Source organism: Oncorhynchus mykiss, chromosome 8 (genome assembly GCF_057628025.1).
Source record: "Oncorhynchus mykiss isolate SJ-2025 chromosome 8, ASM5762802v1, whole genome shotgun sequence".
In the NCBI taxonomy this organism is placed as follows: domain Eukaryota; kingdom Metazoa; phylum Chordata; class Actinopteri; order Salmoniformes; family Salmonidae; genus Oncorhynchus; species Oncorhynchus mykiss.
Window position 1 is genome coordinate 37,330,849 of NC_143029.1, and position 19,322 is coordinate 37,350,170.

Genomic DNA, 19,322 nt, shown 5'->3' on the forward strand with positions numbered 1-19,322 from the left:
ATTTGAATGTCCAAAAATAAACGTCTATATTTATTTGACCGTTTCTATGCGAAACATTTGGAGTAAGCAAAGGCTTTGATTTCTGGTCAAACAGATGGAAAAGGGGTCTTGGACAACATCTACCAGAAAGTCTTAAAGGTTAATAGAAATGAATCAAAACACCAATAGTGTTGAAGTAAAGATGTCTGCCAACTTACATATTTCGTTTTAGCGAAATTATTTGCCTTCTTTAAGTTGAATAAACTTTACCTTGTAATTCCATTACCAGAAACCCACATATCTTTAAGAAAGGTCACAGAAGTGACACATACATTTGTATTTGTCACATGTGCAAAATACAAAAGGGGTCGACTACTGTGATATGCTTACTTATGAGCCCTTTCCCAACAATTCAGAGTTAAAAACTAAGTAAATAATAATAATTAGCACATAAGAAAAAAAAAATAGAAACACAATACAAGGAGTACCAATACTGAGTACCTCGTACCCCTGCACATTGAGAGGCAATAATATTATTACGTACATGTAGAAAATGTGAGTCATTGCAAATAGTCCGGGTAGCCATTGGATTAACTGTTCAGAAGTCTTACGGGTTTTATGGAAGCTGTTCAGGAGCCTTTTGGTCCCTGACTCGGCGCACCGGCACCGCTTGCCATACGGTAGCATAGAGAACAGTCTGACTTGGGTAGCTAGAGTCTTTTGACAATTTTTAGGGCTTTCCTCTGACATCGCCTGATATGGAGGTCCTGGAATGCAGGGAGCTCGGCCTCCGTGATGTACTGGGCCGTACCCATTACCCTCTGTAGTGCCATGCAGTCGGATGCCAAGCGGATGCCATACCAAGGCCAATTTAAACGGTTTTGATGGTTATTTTTATTTTCATGACCGACTACATCCATAACCGTCAGTTACACAGTTATTCAATTAATGCCACAGCCCTAAAATGTCATAGCTGACACCCCATTCTTTCTGCGGACATCCTTGAATCTTAATTCAGAGCAGATATTTAAGTGTTTTGAAAGCATAGTCGCATAAAGAACTGAGGGAGATTTTACTGTAATTCTCTTGCCCAACTTTGCATCTGCACAGTTCTTGTCTATTGCTGGTGGGGTAAGTTTCTCAACCAAGGGAAATCGCAACGAAAGTGTGTCTGGACACTTCTATAACATGCCGTTTACAAAAATACAGACTTGATTAATTTAGAAGAATTACATAATTCAGGATATTGTTATACAGAATGTTCTACTTTTTGATGCATGATGATAATGTGTTTAACTGATATGATAAATCTATTTGCTAAATTGTAATTTTTCACCACTATGGCCTATTTATTGCCTTACCTCCCTCGTCTTACTTCATTTGCACACACTGTGTATAGACTTTTTCTACTGTATTATTGACTGTATGTTTGTTTATCCCATGTGTAACTCTGTGTTGTTTGTGTCGCGCTGCTTTGCTTTATCTTGGCCAGGTCTCAGTTGTAAATGAGAACTTGCTCTGAACTGGCCTACCTGGTGAAATAAAAATAAATTAACATGAATATTAGCAAGATAAAGTATATTATAATTCAGATAAATTAAACTAGTACTAGTATTTCAAGTGATTAGGTATGATAAGCCTAATTAATAAACAGTTAATGTCAAATTAACCATCAATATTTCACTTAAATACTTTTCGAAAGACAATGCAATATACAGTGCCTTTGGAAAGTAAATAGTTTTTTCCCTCATCAATCTACACACAATACCCCATAATGACAAAACAAAAACAGGTTTTTAGAAATGTTTGTTAATTTCTCTCTATATATATATATATATATATATATATATATATATATATATATATATATATATATAAAAAAATGAAATATTACATAAATATTCAGACCTTTTACTCAGTACTTTGTTGAAGCACCTTTGGCAGTGATTACAGCCTCGAGTCTTGGGTATGACGCTACAAGCTTGACACAAGCTGGGAGTTTCTCCCATTCTCCTCTGCAGATCCTCTCAAGCTCTGTCAGGTTGGATGGAGAGCATTGCTGCACAGCTATTTTCAGGTCTCTCCAGCGAAGTTCGATCAGGTTTATGTCTGGGCCCTGGCTGGTCCACTCAAGGACATTCAGAGATGTGTCCCGAAGCCACTCCTGTGTTGTCTTGGCTGTGTGCTTAGGACCGTTGTCCTGTTGGAAGGTGAATCGTCACCCCAGACTGAGGTATTGAGTGCACTGGAGCAGGTTCTCATCAAGGATCTCTCTCTGTACTTTGCTCCGTTCATCTTTCCTTCGATCCTGACTAGTCTCCCAGTCAATACTGCTGAAAAACATCCCCACAGCATGATTCTGCCACCACCATGCTTCACCGTAGGGATGGTGCCAGGTTTCCTCCAGACGTTACGCTTGGCATTCAGGCCAAAAAGTAAAATCTTGGTTTTATTAGACCAGTGAATCTTGTTTCTCATGGTCTGAGAGTCTTTAGGTGCCTTTTGGCAGCAGATATGGTTATCTTTCTGGAAGGTTCTCCCATCCCCACAGAGGAACTCTGGAGCTCTGTCAGAGTGACCATCACCTCCCTGATCAAGGTCCTTCTCCCTCGATTGCTCAGTTTGGCCTGGGCGGCCAGCTCTAGGAAGAGTCTTGGTGGTTCCAAACTTCTTCCATTTAAGAATGATGGATGCCACTGTGTTCTTGGGGACCTTCAATGCTGCAGAAATGTTTTGGTACCCTTCCCCTCAGAGCTCTACGGACAATTCCTTTGACTTCAACTGTGGGACCTTATGGAGATAGGTCTGTTCCTTTCCAAATCATGTCCAGTCAATTGAATTTACCACAGGTGTATTCCAGTCATGTTGTAGAAACATCTCAAGGATGATCAATGGAAACAGGATGCACCTCAGCTCAATTTTGATTCTCATAGCAAAGGGTCTGAATACTTATGCAAATAAGGTATTTCTGGTTTGATTTTTTATAAATGTGCAAAACATTTTGAATCCTGTTTTCCCTTTTATCATTATGGGGTATTGTGTGTGTGTGTGTGTGTGTATATAGCTGAGACTGTTCTATTTATTTAATCATTTTTGGAATAAGGCTGTAATGTAACAAAATGTGGAAAAAGTCAAGGGGTCTGAATACTTTCCAAAGGCACTGTATAATATATCTGCCACTGCAGACAACACCCCAAACTATTACTAACATGAGTCTATTCACACTAGCCAGCCACTGTTTTTACTATTCACTAAGGTCAAATGTGCAGCATTTTGAGAGGTGTTTCAAATCTTGCACATTAATCATAATGGAATTCATCCAGCCATGGCTTTGAGGGGAAAAGAAACATGTATGAATGTTCTCACAGTTGCCTGAATTAAAGGCCTTTTTAGAGAAGAATTTGATCGTTTCTCTGAGCTGTGGGTCATTTCTTATTGTTTACTTGCCAGATGTCCAACATCAGCACCTTTTTTTAGTTTGGTTGAAACATGACTAACCTCTCAAACACGGCTTTGAAGGGCAGATGGAGACATGACAAAACAATCAATGACGTCCTTGTATTTTAGGCAAATTGCCATTTAGGTAGTGGGATTGTCTGGATGTTTCCATATCACTTGGCATTATTGAAGGTAAATATTATGCAAAACTAAACATGCTTTAGGTTAAAGTATTAAAAATAGCATTTCTTTCTGTGATGCTGTTATATTTAGGTTTTCGGGTTGGAGTGAATGCAATAGTTATTGAGACCTTGAGGGGAAAACTCTGGTTTCCAGCCATTACCATCCTCTGGTCTCCATCTCCCGGTCTCTCTGGGATGGATGACATCATGACATGAGATCATAAGATCATAGATCACGTTGTGGTGACTTCCAAACACTGTCACCGTGGACCAGTCAGAAACGGCCTTGTTTATGAAACAACAAAGCGTTGTTTACGTTCGTTCCACAATAGAGACCTTTGAAGTGCCGTCACCCATACAGAATGCTTGGCTTTGTTATCAGCTGATTTAAAGACAAGCTTTCAGTTCTAAACGCAACATAAAATACTGATAATTTAGTTCTAAATGCAACATACAAGACTGGTCATTTAGTTCTAAATGCAACATACAAGACTGGTCATTTAGTTCTGGCATGCAACATTGTTGTAGGTGTTGGATGGTGTAACACCTCTGACCTGTATCGTTTGCTCCGACTACTCCCTGGGATCATGTTCAATTCCAGCCATGCCTCCAACCTGACCTTTACCAATCTCTGTCTGGTCTAACATTGACCTCTAAACGTGTATACACAGACGCACACATGCCCACACACATTCATACTCCTGCACGTGCAGATGTGTACACACACACACACACACACACACACACACACACAGTGCATGTACACACAGAAAGAGAGGGAGAGAAATATGCTTTATCAGATATGTCAGGTTTAGCTGTAGTGTATCACACACCATGTTTGGGATGTAATTTGTCTGCACTCAAAGATTACCACAAGCATGTTTTTGAATTTTCCATGCAGTCCAATTGGTGTGTGAGTGAACTGATGTCTGATTTGAAGTAAACCTATTTTGGATAGATGATGAGACTGATGCTAATTATTGGTATAAGTGTTTTTTCCCTTTTCTCACCAATATGCTGTGGTGTTATTGTTTCTGCAGGTGTAGACGGCAATACTCAGATCTCATTTGTCTGTGATGAGAATCGCCATCCACCAGAGACCTAAGGTACGGTAAGATATCAAACGCTCATTATCTCATCTACCAATAAACAATTCATCATGCCTGGAGAAAAACCACCAATCATATATATATATATATATATAACACACACACACACCCCAAATGACTAGGTAATCTGATGCAGTCGAACACACCATTTTCAAGCAAACATTGAAATATTGATGTTGATTTCCCTGAAACTGTCTCAGTGACGGATGGTGATTTCACAGTATAGCTCTCTTTTGACGTTTATAAAGATTGTTTTGAGTGTTGTTGGAAAAACTGATGCTATTACTGTTGCATATTCATGAGCCTTTTGTGAGCTGTTGAGGTTTATATGGTTGAAGTAATTCGTTCAGGGTCAGATGCATATCAAAATGACAAACTCAAACCTAGTTCTGTATTTTCTGCGTATAATATTTGAGCAGACTTTAGTTCATGTCTCTTGGTATTAGAACAGCAGGGGGAAAAAAGTGTAACGAGTTAGGCTCTAAATATTTCTGAGTTTGGTAATTAGACTTAAATTACAACCCTTTGATCTGTAGTATGGTGTGTGATTGTGTGTGCACATCTATGCGATTTGTTTAATTAGTGGGGGGGTCAAATCACTTGAATTACTTGATTCACGGCTTCATTAATTTTGATTGACTTCTCTCCTTCCAAATGAGGGAGGGAGAGAGGGGAGGGTGACCTAGGTCTGTCTTTTTGTCTAGTCCTACCTGCCATGATCTTGGAATTCTGAGAGCAAGCAACAAAAAAAAACCCGCAGCCAGGCACCAAGCAATTATGGGTTTAGTGTCCGGTCTCGGGTCATTAAGAGATAGGATTACTGCTGGGCCGGAGGACCCCAGGAATGTGTCGTCCCCTCTGGTGGCCCGACTTACCGCTGATGAAATGGAATTGAATTAATGGGGCTGCCCACAGCGCTGCCTGATTAAAATGACACACACGGCTTTGATCCATGCTGGTCCCTCGAGGGACATAGGGGGGTGGGGTGAAGGGGGATTGGGAGGAGGGTGTGTGTGATTATTTTAATTTTATTTAACCCTTATTTTACCAGGTGTCACTCGGCTGTGTGCTTGGCTTGGGTCAGTGCACCCCTGATTTTAACACTACTCAGTATGTGTGCTGGGGGTCCATCTCCCAAACCCACAACCTTCTCACTGGGAGGGTCAGGGCCGCTGGTTTCTGCATACTCCGGTCAGCTAGGGCCGCTGGTTTCTGCATACTCCGGTCAGCTAGGGCCGCTGGTTTCTGCATACTCCGGTCAGCTAGGGCCGCTGGTTTCTGCATACTCCGGTCATCTAGGGACGCTGGTTTCTGCATACTCCGGTTAGCTAGGGACGCTGGTTTCTGCATACTCCGGTTAGCTAGGGCCGCTGGTTTCTGCATACTCCGGTTAGCTAGGGCCGCTGGTTTCTGCATACTCCGGTTAGCTAGGGCCGCTGGTTTCGGCATACTCCGGTTAGCTAGGGCCGCTGGTTTCGGCATACTCCGGTTAGCTAGGGCCGCTGGTTTCTGCATACTCCGGTTAGCTAGGGCCGCTGGTTTCTGCATACTCCGGTTAGCTAGGGCCGCTGGTTTCTGTATTCTCCGGTTAGCTAGGGCCGCTGGTTTAGGCATACTCCGGTTAGCTAGGGCCGCTGGTTTCGGCATACTCCGGTTAGCTAGGGCCGCTGGTTTCGGCATACTCCGGTTAGCTAGGGCCGCTGGTTTAGGCATACTCCGGTTAGCTAGGGCCGCTGGTTTAGGCATACTCCGGTTAGCTAGGGCCGCTGGTTTAGGCATACTCCGGTTAGCTAGGGCCGCTGGTTTAGGCATACTCCGGTTAGCTAGGGCCACTGGGGTAGGCTTCCTTCACCCGCTGAAGAAGTTCAAAATGCCTGCTGTACCTTTTTTGAAGTGTGTTTAGCTTGTTTCAGCTTAGCGCGGTACTTAGCTGTATAGACAGAAAATCACGAGGGTTGTCTGTTGTAAAGGTGTCTGCTAAGCAGAAAATAGAATGATTGCAATGATATGACCTCTAACATGGAAACCAGGCAGTGCATGTGTGATATGGTATGTGCATATAACTGCAAGGTCATGTTTTCTTAGTAGTAAAACTACCTCTGTCCCTGCCTGCACATCCATTGTCATTAAAGCGTATACATTCCACTAATTTGAAGCCTGAGCTTGCACTCACACACTGTATACAGACTGCAACACGCAGACATTAACATTGAAGCATCGTCTCTCAGCCGAGTGATTAAGACATTGCGCCCAGTAGGGGGTCGGGTGGAAAGTGGTGACCCCTGGGGATGGAACACACAGCAGGGGTCACATGACAACACACAATCCCCAACACCCCCCATGCTGCACCACACGGGTCACAACATGACATCTCACCCGGGCCATTGAGCCTAATATCTGTGAAGGAGCTACTGATGCACGCGCACAAACAATCAGCGTCAGCCTGTTCACCATCCATTAGGGACCATGGTTTAGCATAAACACTAGCCAGAATTATTACTCTATATGTTTGCATTACAACGTTGCCTGCTGTGTTTTCTTTTCTTCTAAAGTAGGTGGTTTCAGTGAGAGAATGAGTATCATAGCGGTGGGTGATATAAGGCAGGGAAAACCTGAAACAGAGAAACTTCAATCCACTTGACACCTGTATGTGTGAATTTATCTAGCTGTGGAGTGTTAAGAGCTATTGCTGAGAGGATCCCTATAGTCTCTCTCTGTGTCTGTCTCTTTCAATTCAATTCAAAGGGCTTTATTGACAGTTCCAGTCAAAAGTTTGGACTCCCCTATTCATTCATTTTCTTTATTTTTTGGTATTTTCTACATTGTATAATAATAGTGAAGACATCAAAACTATGAAATAGCACATATGGAATTATGTAGTAACCAAATAAGTGTGAAACAACAAATCAAAATATAGTTAACATTTTAGATTCTTCAAAGTAGCCACCCATTGCCTTGATGACAGTACAATGCAACGAGGGTAATGAAATACACTTAATTTCAGGAGTAATAACTAATAGTACATGGCTAATAAATAAACAACAATGTACATGATGATTGTTACACTATGTATTACTTGTAAGTTACTCCTTTACGTTTTCCACATTTTGTTAGGTTACAGCCTTATTCTAAATTCCTCGTCAATCTACACACATTCTCCATAATGACAAAGCAAAATCAAGTTTTGAGATTTTTTTTGCTGATTTATCTATATATTTTTTTAATCAACCGTTTACTCAGTACTTTGTTGAAGCTCCTTTGGCAGCAATTACAGCCTCGAGTCTTCTTGGGTATGACGCTACAAGCTTGGCACACCTGTATTTCTCCTCTGCAGATCCTCTCAAGCTCTGTCGGGTTGGATGGGGAGCGTTGCTGCACAGCTATTTTCAGGTCTTTCCAGAGATGTTTGATCGGGTTCAAGTCTGGGCTCTGGCTGGGCCACTCAAGGACATTCAGAGACTTGTCCAAAAGCCATTCCTGCATTGTCTTGGCTGTGTGCTTATGGTAGTTGTCCTTTTGGAAGGTGAACCTTCACACCAGTCTGTGGTCCTGAGTGCTCTGGAGAAGGTTTTAATCAAGGAACTATTTTGTACTTTGCTCCGTTCATCTTTGCCTCAATCCTGACTAGTCTCCCTGTCCCTGCCGCTGTAAAACATCTCCACAGCATGATTCTGCCACCACCATGCTTCACAGTAGGGATGGTGCCAGGTTTCCTCCAGACGTGACGCTTGGCATTCGGGCCAAAGAGTTCAATCTTGGTTTCATCAGACAAGAGAATCTTGTTTCTCATTGTCTGAGAGTCCTTGAGGTGCCTTTTGGCAAACTCCAACTCCTTTTGGCAAACTTTTGGCTGTCATGTGCATTTTAACTGAGGAGTGGCTTCCGTCTGGTCACTCTACCATAAAGGCCTGATTGGTGAAGTGCTGCAGAGATGGTTGTTCTTCTATCTCCACAGAAGAACGCTAGAGCTCTGTCAGAGTGACCATCGGGTTCTTGGTCACCTCCCTGACCAAGACCCTTCTCCCCCGATTGCTCAGTTTGGCCGGACGGCCAGCTCTAGGAAGGGTTTTGGTGGTTCCAAACGTATTCCATTTAAGAATGATTGAGGCCACAATGCTGCAGATATTTTTTGGTACACTTCCCCAGATCTGTGCCTCAACACAATCCTGTCTCGGAGCTCTACGGCTAATTCCTTCGACCTCATGGCTTGGTTTTTGCTCTGACATGCATTGTCAACTGTGGGACCTTATATAGACAGGTGTGTGCCTTTCCAAATCATGTCCAATCAAATTTAATTTCCCATAGGTGGAATCCAATTTGTAGAAACATTTCAAGGATGATCCATGGAAACAGGATGCACCTGAGCTCAATTCTGAGTCTCATAACAAAGGGTCTGAATACTTATGTAAATAAGGTATTTCTTAATTTTTTTATACATTTGCAAAAATTTATAAAAAACTGTTTTCACTTTGTCATTATGGAGTATTGTGTGTAGATTGCTAAGGAGTTTTATTTAATCAATTTTAGAATGTTTTAACGTAACAAAATGTGAAAAAAGTTGAGGGGCCTGAATACTTTCCGAAGGCACTGTATATACAATGTAAATGCTTCAGGGAATTAATGGTCATGGGATGTCCCTCGGGCTGTGGCATTTAGATATATAGATAGAAATACATACACACACAGTATACAGTCAAACGTTTGGACACACCTACTCATTTAAAGCGTTTTTCTTATTTTTTTTTACTCTTTACCACATTGTAGAATAATAGTGAAGACATCAAAACTATGAAATAACACATGGAATTATGTAGTAACCAAAAAAGTGTTAGACAAATCAAAATATATTTTAAATTCTTCAAAGTAGCCACCCTTTGCCTTGATGACAGCTTTGCACACTCTTGGCATTCAACCAGCTTCACCTGGAATGTTTTTCCAACTCATCCCAAACCATCTCAATTGGGTTGAGGTTGGGTGATTGTGAGGCCAGGTCATCTGATGCAGCACTCCCTCACTCTCCTTCTTGGTCAAATAGCCTTTACACAGCCTGTAAGTGTGTTGGGTCATTGTCCTGTTGAAAAACAAATGATAGTCCCATTAAGTGCTAACCAGATGGGATGGCGTATCACTGCACAATGCCGTGCTGGTTAAGTGTGCCTTGAATTCAAAATAATTTGGAGACCGTTTCACCAGCAAAGCACCCACACACCATCACACCTCCTCTTCTATGCTTCACGGTGAGATCCACACATGCGGAGATCATCCGTGTACCTACTCTGAGTCTCACAAAGACACAGCAGTTGGAACTAAAAATCTGCAATTGCAGCAATTCAACCATGAAGGCCTGATTCACGCAGTCTCCTCTGAACAGTTGATGTTGACGTGGCTGTTACTTGAACTCTGTGAAGCATTTATTTGGGCTGCAATCTGAGGTGCAGTTAATTGAGATTCTGCAGCAGAGGAAACTCTGGGTCTTCCTTTACTGTGGCTGTCCTCATGAGAGCCAGTTTCATCATAGCACTTTTTGTGACTGCAAAACTAACTTTTAACACCTGATGGTTGAAATGAATTACACCTCATGAAGCTGGTTGAGAGAATGCCAAGAGTGGGCAAATCTCTCATCAAGGCAAAATGTGGCTACTTTGAAGAATATCAAATATTTGTTTTAGCACTTTTGTGGTTACTACATGATTCCATATGCGTTCTTTCATAGTTTTGATATCTTCAATATTATTCTACAATGTAGAAAATAGTCAAAATAAAGAAAACCCTGGAATGAGAAGGTGTCCAAACTTTTGACTGGTGCTGTATACAGCCGAAGTCGGAAGTTTACATACACTTAGGTTGGAGTCATTAAAACTCGTTTTTCAACCACTCCACAAATGTCTTGTCAACAAACTATAGTTTTGGCAAGTCGGTTAGGACATCTACTTTGTGCATGACACAAGTCATTTTTCCAACAATTGTTTACAGGCAGATTATTTCACTTATAATTCACTGTATCACAATTCTACTGGGTCAGAAGTTTACATACACTAAGTTGACTGTGCCTTTAGACAGCTTGGAAAATTCCAGAAAATGATGTAATGGCTTTAGAAGCTTCTGTTAGGCTAATTTACATCATTTGAGTCAATTGGAGGTGTGGCTGAATTTCAAGGCCTACCTTCAAACTCAGTGCCTCTTTGCTTGACATCATGGGAGCAATTTCCAAATGCCTGACGGTACCATGTTAGTCTGTAGAAACAATAGTGCGCAAGTATAAACACCATGGGACCATGCAGCCGTCATACCACTCAGGAAGGAGACGCGTTCTGTCTCATAGAGATTAACGTACTTTGGTGCGAAAAGTGCAAATCAATCCCAGAACAGCAGAAAATGACCTTGAAAATGATGCTGGAGGAAACCGGTATAAAAGTATCTATATCCATAGTAAAACGAGTCCTATGTCGACATAACCTGAAATGCCGCTCAGCAAGGTTGAAGCCACTGCTCCAAAACTGCCATAAAAAAGCCAGACAATGGTTTGCAACTACGCATGGGGACAAAGATCGTACTTTTTAGAGAAATGTCCTCTGGTCTGATGAAACAAAAATAGAACTGTTTGGCCATAATGACCAGTGTTATGTTTGGAGGAAAAAGGGGGAGGCTTGCAAGCCGAAGAACACCATCCCAACCGTGAAGAACGGGGGTTGCAGCATCATGTTGTGGGGGTGCTTTGCTGCAGGAGGGACTGGTGCACTTCACAAAACAGATGACATCATGAGGGAAGAAAATTGTGGATATATTGAAGCAACATCTCAAAACATCATCAGTTGGTTGTAAATGGGTCTTCCAAATGGACAATGACTCCTAAACTCATAAACTCAGCAAAAAAAATAAACATCCCTTTTTCAGGACCCTGTCTTTCAAAGATAATTAGTAAAAATCCAAATAACTTCACAGATCTTCACTGTAAAGGGTTTAAACACTGTTTCCCATGCCTGTTCAATGAACCATAAACAATTAATGAACATGCACCTGTGGAACGGTCGTTAAGACACAAACAGCTTACAGTCAAGTAGGCAATTAAGCTAAGTTATGAAAACCTATGACACTAAAGAGGCCTTTCTACTGACTCTGGGGAAAAACACCAAAAGAGAGAGACCCAGGGTCCCTGCTCATCTGCGTGAACATGCCTTAGGCATGCTGCAAGGAGGCATGAGGACTGCAGATGTGGCCAGGGCAATAAACCAGACAGGACTGGAAAAAAAGTGCTCTTCACTGACGAGTCGTGGTTTTGTCTCACCTGGGGTGATGGTCGGATTTGTGTTCATCGTCGAAGGAATGAGCGTTACACCGGGGCCTGTACTCTGGAGCGGTATCAATTTAGAGGTGGAGGGTCCGTCATGGTCTGGGGCGGTGTGTCACAGCATCATCGGACTGAGCTTGTTGTCATTGCAGGCAATCTCAACGCTGTGCGTTACAGGGAAGACATCCTCCTCCCACATTTGGTACCCTTCCTGCAGGTTCATCCTGACATAACCCTCCAGCATGACAATGCCAACAGCCATACTGCTCGTTCTGTGTGTGATTTCCTGCAAGACAGGAATGTCAGTGTTCTGCCATGGCCAGCGAAGAACCCAGATCTCAATCTCATTGAGCACGTCTGGGACCTGTTGGGTCGGAAGGTGAGGGCTAGGGCCATTCCCCCCCCCCCCCCAGAAATGTCCGGGAACTTGCAGGTGCCTTGGTGGAAGAGTGGGGTAACATCTCACAATAAGAACTGGCAAATCTGGTGCCATCCATGAGGAGGAGATACACTGCAGTACTTAATGCAGCTGGTGGCCACACCAGACACTGACTTACTTTTGATTTTGACCTTCCCCCTTTGCTCAGGGACACATTAATACATTTCTCTTAGTCACACGTCTGTGGATCTTTTTCAGTTCATCTCAGTTGTTGAATCTTTATGTTCATACAAACATTTACACATTATAAGTTTGAAAAAAACGCAGTTGACAGTAGGAGGACGTTTCCTTTTTTGCTGAGTGTATGTCTCTTTATATCTGGAAGTAATATTAGTGGTTTCTCCCTCACCCAGAATAATTCCCTGCTCATGTCATTAGTAAATGCACAGAAGTTGGGAAGTGATTGAGATATTTTCTTGAAGAAACGTGATCTTTATTTGTGAGCTTTTCTCACAGTAGAAGAAAAAGTGCATCTTTCTCTACCTCCCCTGTGGTGCAGTGACTACATAGACGCTCCTCTTTGGGTAGCCATGTGTTTTTGTGTGACTTTTTCAATTGCCAATTCGTGGTCTCTGAGTCTGTATTTGGTCAGGGTCTGTTTTCTTTCTCTCTGTCTTTCTCTCTTTCTGTTTGTCTGTCTCTCTCTCTCTCTGTGTGTGTGTGTGTGTGTGTGTGTGTGTGTGTGTGTGTGTGTGTCTTTCTTTCTCCAGTGACTGAAGGAGAAAAGGAACATGCTATTACAACGCACATACAGAGTTCCATAAAAACTATATAGAAGGAAGTGAATTATGAAGTGCTCAACCTATTTTGACAAATTTCATATTTTAAGTAGCGTTATTGCTGTTCTGATACACTATTACACCATATAGTTCTTTATACTGGTAATAAAATAAGTCCCCAGATCTTCTGAGAACATTGCAGGCACAGATATTGTTTCAGTGAATAACTACCCCTGCCACTGTTGCTCTAATGTGTCCTCTTCTCCAGTAGGCCTTAAGGGGAAATTTTGAACATAAAACCAATTCCTTTGTCTGTTTCTGTGTCCAGTTGCAGTGGTGGGCAAGGGGATATGCTGTCAGACCTCTGCTACTGTGGCTCCAAAACGGTGGGGGCTCAAGAGGAAGTGGCTGTGAGGGAAGGAGATCAAACAAAATACTGTATGCCTAACAGAGCAGTACCTTGTGTGATTGCCTCCTTTGTGTATGAGTATAACTTACTGTATATCGATGATAATGGACTTGATTTATTTAGCCCTTTTCCAAGTGCCCGAAGCGTTGTATATCAGTACTGTAGTAGCTTAATTGAGCACTTAAATCACCAACCACCCCAAGAAGTAATGTTGACGTAGCTGTTAATTCACCTCCAGAACAATTACGAGAGAGAGAAAAATAGTGCCGTTGACTATTGCAAATGCTATGGGCTCTGGACAAAAGTAGTGCACGATATAGGGAATAGGTTATAGCTCTGGTCAAAATGAGTGTACTATGTAGGAAATAGGGTGTCATTTCAGATGCATCCATAGACTTTCTCTCTATACGGTGACAAAGGGTGGCTCTGTTGTCAGTGTTATTTGCCGAGAGCCTCCCATGAGGACTAGCTTTCCCTGCATTTGCGGACAGCTAGCATTACACACACGTACACACACACACACACACACACACACACACACACACACACACACACACACACACACACACACACACACACACACACACACACACCTCAGATATCCCCTGGCTGCCATTCAACCTGTTGTGGATCCACATCCACACCATGCTTTGCATCCCTGATATCCGCGCCTTTCAAAGGCCATGGTACGTCGGTCATGTCCGCTCACTTATTCTCCAATCTCAACACATGATCTTCTCCATATGCATCCTGACACACGTCCTGATGCTGTATGGATTTTCTACAATAGGATCTTGCTTCTGCCTCTACGGACAAGCATTAAGATGACACTATATGGTTCATATGTCACAGTGTATGCTTGGAGTGCACGAGTAGCCTACAGTGAATCCCAGATATTTTTAGTTTTACTATCAGTGTAGATATTGCATATGGTTTTTCTTTACGTCATCTGCTGTACGACAAGGCTTGTCATATTGAGCCCCGGTCTAGATAGAAAACCGAGGCAGCAGCATCACAATACCAGACCAGACTCCTGGGGGGGGGGGGGGGGGGGGACAATTCTAATACTAGCCTCTGAATACTTATATAAGATTATATAAGATATGTATATTCTCAGACAATCAGGTTGGCCATTCATTGTTATGTTACCTCTGAATGAGGCAGTGTTATTCTGACTGTGTCTCTGAGCAGTGCAGGGCAGACCCGCTGGTATTGAAGGAGAGTGATTTCCCTGCTCTGAACAGTCCTGCTAAAATGTTCATTACATCTCTCTCCTGTAACTACCCAATGTCCTCCAGATCTAATGCATTCCCGTAACAGAGGGACGGACCTCTTATCTAAAAAAATATTTCAAATACTCTGTTTTATCGTTCACGGTCAACTGGCCAACTGAGTGAAAATGTTACATGAAATAATTGTTGGTGCATCAAAGGGATTTTTGCGTATCTCCTTATGTTGACATAGGTTTTAATGTCCTGCTGCGGAGTCCAACTCATTCCCGAGCACATATCTCTAGCCTACATATGTAGAGGAAAGTCTGTGATGATTTCTGGTATGTTCAGCAGCGTGACTAAGGCAGTAAGGGAGGCAGATGACCGGGAGGTTGGTTGTTTAGGGCTCTGGTCTACTGGAGGCGTGAAGAGAATTATAACTGTGCCGCTTCTTCACCAACCAGAGCTAGTTCAGACATTATTTTCTACGGACATATCTGGCATTACTGTAGCTTTCTAGCTTTTTGCGTAGTGGCTGTATGACTTTCCTGTAGATAAAATGCTTATTTTGATGGACTTTTGACAAAACTAACAGATAAGGTTAGGTCTTCTCATCCCAGGAGATTATTTGAAAGAAATGGATTAATACAAATTCAAACGAACAATTTTATTGATATAGATACGCAGACAATCCCAATCCTCTCTAGATCCATGGGTTGTCCACGGGATCTATTATCTTCAATTCCATCAATCAAACCAAACATAAATAGCTTTTGTTTTTTTATAAAAGAGAATCTGGTCATGTTGATACAGTAGGGAAGTAAAGGGAATACCTCAGTCAGTCATCTCTCTTCTGGATCCACAGGCTGTCCATGTGCTGCCTGTGTAGAAGCATTTAAACTGTTCCACACACTGACTTATGGACAGGAAACGTGCCGTACAGATGTCATGACAAAATTTTAGGGGGGAAAAGGGATGCAGGCTGACCTGGCGATGTGAATTCCTACCACAGTATGACATTTCACGTAATTGTGCCCCAACTCCCCCCCCCCCCCCCCCCTAACCATCATGTTTTCAAAGCATTCAACCACAACACATCCTCTGTCAGTTTTAACCCCATCCACTCCTGGCATGAGATGGAGATTTTATATACGGACACCGCTGTCTGAACGGCTCGCCCGGCCGTCTCTCTTTCTCTCCAAGTAGTAAACTGAAGAATGGCAGTGTGGCTTGTAAAGTTTTTTTTGTTTTGTTTTTCCAGCAGGCTTTTGAGTTTTTCCACCAGGCTGATTTTTTTAAAGGCATAACACAAAACTAATAGACTGTTGTTTTTGTAGGACAATGTTAATTAAGAAATTGCTGCCTGTGTTCTCGCGATTTGAGGCAAAGCTTTAGTTTTATATATCTTGTTGCAAGACCATTACAATGAACTAGTGAGACTATTCTACAGTGTTGGGTGGTAGTAGTAGTAGTAAACTGGACAATTTAAACATGGCTGGTAAAGTTTCAGATTGAAGCTTTTATATCGTTATTATTTTCAGCAGCCATTTATAAACCAGTGAGCAGTCGGATGTACAGAACAGTGTGTGACAGTCTAGTCTAGAGAACAGAACAGAGTTCATGTGACCTTGATTATCCCTCAGATATCGGCAGGTAGCAGGTGCACTCAGCTTTCCAGGGAAGACGGACAACAGTTATAAAAAGCAACACTTAAATGGGCAGATACCCTTCAACTGTCAAGAGGATGAAAGGGAAACAGTAAGGATCACAGGAAATACCAGAACCTCTCATGATGTTTGCTGTGGTGGCTTTTATGTTAGACTTAAGGGTCGCGTTGACGGTGCTATTCAAATACTGTCAACATTTCTTCATTAACAGCAAATAATAATAATAATAATAATAATAATAATAATAATAATAATAATAATAATAATAATAATAATAATAATAATAATAATAATAATAATAATAATAATAATAATAAGCATTCACATGTGTGTGGTTCAGAAGGTGAACATTTGAGTGTCTGCTTCAAAAATCACCAGCTGTCCTTCAGTCGTGTCAATCACTCCAATCACATTTGATCAAATCAAGTCAGAAGGCATCAGACAGGTCAAACAGAACACCAGCAATCAGCTGGACTGCAGTGTTCCATCAGGACCTAACCCTCTGGAGCAATGCATCCTGGGATTGAACAGGGTGATACATGCCCTGTCTGTGCAGTGTGGCTGGTATGATGATTGAAGCGAAGCGGTCTCTTATAATCACTTTAAATCAGATTCGGCCCTACGATTCATGGCCTATTATAACTCAGACATACTGTAATATGATTTTAAGAGATTTTGCCCGTAATCTTGTTTGCTTTCTGATTGCTGCGGCACATCTGTCATTGCATCCCTGGTCCGTTCCATTTCATTTGAGAGTGAAGGTGGTTGTCATGTTTTTAAGGAGAGGATTATATCCAGATGGCACGCCGCAGTCCTGCACTATCCCACCCTGTCACTTGCGTGCACACATACTCCCAATGCCACGAGGAAAATGAAAACGAGACGTTCAAGAAAATAAAAACAAACAAAACAAGTTAACTAACCAACAAAAGGCTTAGAAAATGGTCCTCGTTTATTTGCAAAACATGAGTGTATGTGGGATGGTATTAGACTTTATCAATAAATGAATTAATTACTGAATTCATGTATGAGCTGTTTGTATGTGTAACCCCCTGGTTACTTCGTTGTTTTTAAAGCACGTAATGTATTATTTACTGTGTACTGACGTTGTTGCATGTGGGCCAGGCAACAGTCCGGTGAGAGTGTGTTGAGGAGAACACCAGTAAACATTGGCGCCAACTTAGAATTTTCAATCTAATAACAAGCTCATCTAGTTTAGGCCTGTAATTTGTAAAACTTGTCAATATATACTGTACAAATATATAAACGCAGCATGCAACAATTTTCAGTTCATTTGAGGAAATTAGTCTGTTGGTCTCAGATACCTTTTAAAAAATAAAAATTGCCTCGCAATGGGCCTCAGGATCTCGTCACGGTATTTCTGTGCATTCAAACAGCCATCGATTAAAATGCAATTGGGTTCATTGTCCATAGCTTATACCCACCGCCAGCATGACACACTCTGTTCACAACGTTGACATCAGTAAACTGCTCGCCCACACGACGCCATACACGTGGTTGACACTGGTTGGATGTACTGCCAAATTCTTTCAAATTCAGTTGGTGGCGTCTTAGGGTAAAGAAATGAACGGTATATTCTCTGGCAACAGGTCTGGTGGACATTCCTCCTGTCAGCATATCAATTGCACGCTCCCTCAACTTGAGAGGCGTTGTGTGACAAAACTACACCAATTATTTTTTTAAAAATGTAACCCCCTTTTTCGTGGTATCCAATTGCTGGTAGTTACTCATTGCTACAACTCCCTACAATGCTACAACTCCCGCACGAGCCATGTGTCCTCAAACACAACCCAACCAAGCCGCACTGCTTCTTAACACAGCGCGCATCCATCCCGGAAGCCAGCTGCACCAATGTGTCGGAGGAAACACTGTACACCCAGCGTGCACTGCGCCCGGCCCACCACAGGAGTCGCTAGTGCGCGATGAGACAAGGATATCCCTGCCTGCCAAACCCTCCCTAACCCGGACTACGCTAGGCCAATTGTGCACCGCCCCATGGGCCTCCCGGTCGCGGCCGGCTGCGAACTCAGTCTCTGGTGGCACAGCTAGCACTGCGATGCAGTTCCTTAGACCACTTCGCCACAAAACTTCACATTTTTAGCATTACCTTTTATTCTCCCCAATACAAGGTGCACCTGTGTAATGCGCATGCTGTTTAATCAGCTTCTTGATATGCCACTCCTGTGAAATGGCTGGATTATCTTGGCAAAGGATAAATGCTCACTAACAGGGATGTAAACAAAAAATCAAAAGAATACCCTTCTACCCCGCCGTTCCGGCCAAACCCCCAGATCTCATCCACACCACGTCTGTCTCCCGCTTCACATCTCTTTCTTTCCTTGCATTTCCAAACTTTTTCTCCTTATACCAATTCGGTGGCAGCCACTTCTGGCTCTTGTTTTGGCAGTAGAAATCAATAACCATTACAGGATAGAGAGACTGTGCTATCCCTCTCAGGTCTGGCACTGCGCCTAACGGCCTGCCCTGCCTGACGGCTGTCATCTCACTAAATTGCTTTGCTAATCTCATCCACTACTCTGACTGACTGGAACTGGGTCAGCAACGACTTGTTGGAGCAGGCCTGGATATAATGCTGTCCCTCTACTCTCTATCTAGTTATTTTACTATGGGCCCCTATTTGTTACTTTGGGCCATAAGCCTACTTATTATGCTTTGCTTTGCTAAATTAAAATGGAAACATAAAAAAACAACAACGTTATTCTTGAGATGGGGCGACACTTGGCTTTTGAATCAGTAAAACAAGGTTTTCGATGAGAAAGAATCATTTAAAAAAATAAATAGTACAATGCTCTTACGTCAGAACTGGTTTTGATTCAATAGAGCACACAAGTGTTTGGAG

At 42.3% G+C, this 19,322-nt stretch overlaps 1 protein-coding gene across 1 annotated transcript in view; it reads left to right on the forward strand.

Moving 5' to 3' along the window:
* Positions 1-19,322, forward strand: part of LOC110530907 (kelch-like protein 29) — a 331,159-nt gene that overhangs the window by 17,936 nt on the left and 293,901 nt on the right. Inside the window, exon 2 of the mRNA XM_036985426.2 lies at positions 4,640-4,705. The gene's annotated coding sequence lies outside the window, so the exon portion shown is untranslated. The remainder of the gene's footprint in view (positions 1-4,639; positions 4,706-19,322) is intronic.